This window comes from Elaeis guineensis, chromosome 8, assembly GCF_000442705.2.
Source record: "Elaeis guineensis isolate ETL-2024a chromosome 8, EG11, whole genome shotgun sequence".
Classification (NCBI taxonomy): domain Eukaryota; kingdom Viridiplantae; phylum Streptophyta; class Magnoliopsida; order Arecales; family Arecaceae; genus Elaeis; species Elaeis guineensis.
The window spans coordinates 125,207,635-125,213,892 of NC_026000.2; positions in this window are offsets into that span (position 1 = coordinate 125,207,635).

Consider the following 6,258-nt stretch of genomic DNA (forward strand, 5'->3'; position numbering starts at 1 on the left):
CAGATTTCAGACTGGCTGACGATCAGATCGAGCAGATATCACAATGTGTGGCTTCTTTGCTATCTAGTCAGTGGAGCAGTACTACTTTTGCACCTGGAGCCACTTCTTCTGATCAGACAATTACTCCCCACATCTCCACTGTGTTTCAGATGATATCAGATCAGTCCATCCGGATCCAGCAGCTTGAGGACACAGTCTGGAGACTGACTGGCAGAGTTCTTGACTTGCAGGGGCAAGTCCTTGCTTTGGCCCATCCCAAGCCACAGGAGTCAACTATTGAGGTCACAGACCTCACTGCAGAGGCTGGCAGGCTCAGAGGAGCACTAGAGGGTGGATATGAGTTACTGAGGAAAGAGATCCGAGGATCGAGTGAACATGCAACCACTCAGTTCACTGCTCTACTACAGTCTGTTTCCAGAGCACTGAACGTACTTGATTCCATCAGACTCACCCTTTCTGTTCAGTCCTTAGCCTCTCAGCGTTCTCAGCCTCCCAGTTCATCTCGCTCTCCTGCTCATGCCAGAGGCAGACGGGGTAGAGGACGCACTTCTGATCCATCAGCTTCTCATCCCATATCTGATGACTCCGATCCATGACTTCTCATGATCTTTACTAGATCCTAGGTATTAGTGTCTTGTTCTAGGATCTGTATTTTGGGGCCATGTATTGAAATTGGCTGGTTGACTTTTATATTAAGAACTATGTATTGAAACAATTATGGTTTTATGGTATCATCTTTTACTTATATTTCTACCTTTGTAATGATGACGATCATATTTTGGTTATATATATTCTCCTTGTTGAAATATTGTCTTCTCTTTGTTGTTGTTTGCTGTTAATAATTGCTGTATTAAGGGGGAGCAAACATTTGTGATAAACCCTAAAGGGGAGAAATTAAAGAATGTTCAGAAAAAGGAGGAGTTAACCATGTTTGATGATGTCAAAAAGGGAGAGAAATTAAACAAAAATTTGAGAAATTAAACAAAAAGCAATCCAACAAAAGCAAAACCATAAATGATGAGCAATTAAAGAAAAGCAAACCATCAAAAGCAAAACTACAAATTATGAGAAATTAATGAATGAATTGAAAATTTAAAGAACAATATCAAAAATACAATGCTAAGTACAATGCAAATAAGTAACTTTTAAAATTACTTCTTTACATATGCTCTGATTTGCTTTAAAAATTTTAAATATGCTCTGATACACTTCAAAATTCTAACTTGCTCTGATACATCTTTTGAAATTTTATTTACCTTGATACATCTTAAGAAATTTAACTTACTCTGATACATCTTAAAATTTTTTTAACTTACTCTGATACATTATAAAATTTGCTCTGATACATTATAAAATTTGCTCTGATACATTGTAAAATTTTCTCTGATACATTGTAAAATTTTCTCTGATACATTGTAAAATTTTTCTGATAAAAATTATAAATTTTTTCTTGCTCTGATACATTGCAAAATTTATTTTTCTCCTTGCTCTGATACATCTTAAACTCAAAATGATCTAATACACATTCCAAATCAACTCTTAAACATGCTTTGGCACACATAATTATTTTTTGTATCAAAAGCAATTAAAGCACATAATTATTTTTTGCTCTGATGCTAAAACTAAAATCAAATGAGAATGAGCAAATTTTCAAATACAGCTTAATCTGATAACAAAAATAAGTTTTCCGCTCTAACACCAAAATCACATAATCCAATGAGCATATCTTCAAATCTTTAAGCAAATGGGCAAATTATTTTTGTATATGACCATTTATATACATGCCAAAAGAATCATACTCTTTTCAAGCATATACACCTATAATGCATTCTTTTGAAATTATTGATTCACATAAATGCTTTTGTTCAAATATTTTGTCATCATCAAAAAGGGGGAGATTGTTGCTCCAAGATTGATTTTGATGATTACAAAGCAGATTGAAGGGATACAAATATTTTAAATTGAAAAAGTCTTTATGCTCTTCAGGGGCAAAATCATAATTTTACTAAAATCTTGATTTGATAGTATCATTTGTAGAACAAATGATTTGTAATCTATTGGTGAAAATTTCATTGTATTTGGACTTATATTTTGAAGTTATGAAGGTTTGAAGTGCATGAGTCGACTCATGAGTCAACTCATGGCACTATGAGCTGATTGGCACGCAAAAATTTCCCTTGGTACGCTGGATTTTTGGCTTGGCACGACCTGTGAGTCGACTCATGAGTCGACCACAAGGCATGAGTCGACTCATGAGTCGACCCCTGCTGATTGAGCAAAAAAATTCCAGAAACCAAATCTCTGGTCTTTGCACAGAGGTCGACTCATGAGTCGACCCTGAAGCATGAGTCGACTCATGAGTCGACCCCTGCGACGGAAATCGTCCGCAACGGCTAGTTTTTTGCCCATTTTAATTGCCTTTATGCTCCCTAAAAATGCTCTAACGGCTCTTTTTCTGCCTAATATGTTTCTCTTGTTTCTTAATGCTATAAAAGGTTTCAAAAGGTGAAAATACAGGAGAGATACAGAAGATCAAACATATATACAAGAGATCCAAAATCTACACGAGAAAGCCTGAGATCAACGAAATACCAAAAGAAAAAGAGAGAAGATCCACAATATACACGAGAGATTGTGAAAAAGAAAAGCAAGAGATTCAAAGAGAGGAATTTTCAAGCCTATGTTCAACCTTGATCAAGAGATCTTTCAAAGTCTTCAAGAAGTCTTCAATCAAGTTCATCTTCTTCTCAAGCGTTCATTCAACTTTTCATCCACCTGAGGAAATCCAAAAAGGAGATTCTTCATTTGAGTAAAGTATTTTATTGTTATATTCGCTCATTAAGGAGCTATTCTTGTACTTATTTGTGCTCTAAACTGTCTTACTCTTTGTGAGTAATTGATCTTGTTTTTGGAGGGTTTCCAAAACAAGGGAAGGTTGATCCGAACCTGAAATCGGAGTGAATTGGGTTAGCTTGTACCCGGGAAATAAGTGGATTAGCTTGGGATAGCTAGTGTCGGAGTTTTCGACGTTTTGTATTCAGGTTGAATACAAGTATAGTGGATTGAAATTCCCAAGTAGGAGCTTGGGGAGTGGATGTAGGTGCAAGGTTGGCACCGAACCACTATAAATTCTTGTGTTTGCGGTGTGCTTTATTGTTTCTCTTTATTTCCTTATTATATCCTTGCATTCTTGCTTTAGAAAATTAATCTTGATTTAAAGTCTTTCTTCTCATTCATCAAGCTTTTAACAAATACCTTTCATAAGTAATTAGTTGAGCTTAAAATTTTAGAAACCCAATTCACCCCCCCCTCTTGGGTTGTATAGCTGGGCAACATCTATAAAAAAAAAAATTAAATAGAATATGAGCTACACTAGCCCAGTAAGTAGAAACTTACGCTTTTTATTGGATTCAGCATAACTTTTCTATGATAATACAATATTTAAAAAATAATAAATAATACAAAATCAAATATTCATAGAGCATATAATAAAACAAGTTGTAAACCAATCACGTATGCATAAAATCATGTATATTTCACAATCATGAATAATAAATCATTCTTGTCATGTTTTAAAATATTACTCTCAAATATTCGTGCTAAGATCACTATTATACCCATGACAAGGCCATGTTCTTAATCGGCAGAGTTCTAAATTCATGTGCCAACTTTGTACCCACTGGTAGGGCCATATTTCATGTGGATGCTAGCTCCGAATGTCGACCTTCCCGAAGAAATTCATTCATAGCCATCCGAGAGTCTTTTTGAAATCATTATATCTTTTTCTAAAACATACATATACATAGATGGAAAATAATAAAATCTCATACTTCATAATCATGCAACTTTTATAAAATACATTCATGCAATCAATGCTTATAATAAAACATGCTTTTTCATATCACATATGCTGATCCTTATTTTACGAAAAATATGACTTCATCAATAAGAGATCAAATGCATGAAAATCATGGAGATTTAAAAATAAATAAGGAGCGTAAGATCTACTTATCTCGTTCATCTTAGATCTTCAGACTTCGTTGGAAGAATCAGCTAATCCTATTTAAAATATCAAATCATCATCAATTTTTATTTCATAAATATAATAAGATTAAATTATAAAGAAAGAGGACTGTTGACCAGATGTATCAGAACCATCCAGACACCAGAACAATTCAGAATCTTCAAGCTGGGAGTCAGATTTAAATGACTTGATGCAAGGAATCGTGAAGCACAGATCAAATTATGGTCAAGATCTATCAATAGAATTCTTTAATAATGGATTTGAAAAATACTTGATATGGCCAAATGAGGTTGACATACAGCACAGATATCAAAGCACTTCGGGTCATCTTATTAGAGTCAATATAAGCCCCTAAAAGATGAAGACATGACTCAGTATAGAATTTATAGACCTTCTTAGAGAGAGAAAGTCAATCATGAGAGAGAAAGTAGAGAGAGAAAGTGGAGAGAGAATCTACTGCATGAATTTTGAAGCAATCTCAGGCCATCATATTTTCATCTCAAGTTTATCCTAGGTCTAAAAAGCAATCAGAGAGAGAGAATGACCTAGAAGATAAAATCCATAAAAAGAGATAAAAGTTTAGAGAGAGAAAATAGAGAGAGAAATTGGAGAGAGAAGGTAAAGAGAGGAGAGAGAAAAGAGAGAGAAAATTTTCTCTTTTTTTTAAAATTTTTCTTTCTTTCTTCTTTTTTCTTTTCTTTTTTTTCCTTTTCTTTTTCTTTTTCCTTCATTTTTCTTTATTTTCTTCCCGTGGCCTTCTTTGGCTGAAACAGGGGACTGACAGGTCCCTTCCCTTTGACCGGCCATCTGGGCCGCAGCCGGCACGATGAAGGCCGGTGGCAGGGGGCAACCCTATTGAGTTCGGAGAGGTCAAGTTGGCGGTCGGCAGTGATCGCCAGCGTCGGAAAATCAAAGAGAAGAAGAGACCAAACAGGGGGTCCCTTCTTCCGACGAAATTCGGTGACACCCGTCACGGCAGTTGTGGACAGAGGCACGAAAAAAAGGAGAGAGGAAGGAGAAGAAGGGCTTACCTCAGCCTCCGGTGACCCCACCGGTGAGAAATCATGGCGAGCACGAATCGAGGGCCGCAGCTTCAATCGGAGAAATCGGAGAGGAAACACTAACGATCATCGATGATTGCTATGTTCTCTCACAGAGGAGATGAGGGGGGTTCTTATAAGGCTCATCCTAGGATCCTTCAATAGCCCTAGGACTCTGATTTTTCAATCGAAATTGGAAAAGGAGAAGACTCCGATCAGGAGTCTTCTTTCCCCTTTTGTTTTTTCTGGGTGGGCTTAATGGGCTTTTAGGCCCAACAGACCGGGTTATCACATTCTACCCCTCTTCAAAAAAAAAAATTATCCTCAAAATTTAACATACCTTCATTTTTAAATAAGTGTGGATATCTCGTCTTCATATCATCTTCAAGCTCTCAAGTGGCCTCTCTCTCCTCATGATTACTCCAATGAATCTTACATATGGAATAATGCATCGTCTTAGCACTTGCTCTTTTTGATCAACAATTCGGAGGAAAAACTCTTCATAAGTCAAGTCTTCATGAACTTTCAATGGCTCATACTTTATCGTATTATTTGGATCAGGTACAAATTTTCTCAGTGGTGAAATATGAAAGACATTGTGCATTTTAGATAAATCCAATGGTAAGGGGAGTTCGTAAGCAACATCTTCTACTCGGCTCAAAATTTCAAAAGGTCCAATATATCGCGGACTCAGCTTGTCATGTTTCTCAAACCTCATGACAATTTTTTATAGGTGATACTTTTAAAAAAATATGATCACCGATCTAAAATTTTAATTTTCTTCTTTTCTATCTGCCCCAACTCTTCTGTCTATCCTGTGCTGCCTTAAGTCTTTCCTTGATCAGATAGATTTCTCTCTAGCATCCTTTATTATCAGTAAAATCCTTCTTTATTTACAACTAACGTATTTCATAATATCTTTTGATTTAAAAGATTAATATTTCTAATCAATTCAGACCATCACGCTTTTGCTGCGCACTCTGATCTCAACTTACCAAATTATCTAAGTCTATCAAAAATAATTTTTTTGCATATTAAAATCAATCAAAGATAATCTAACTTTTAGATTTCATATAAAATTTAGGATAAAATTTAAGATTTCTTTGTCATTACTATCTCTTAGGCATAGCATACCAAAATTAAATCTTCATCCACCTTCTATATTTGAACTTATTACATAAACTTCATCACTCC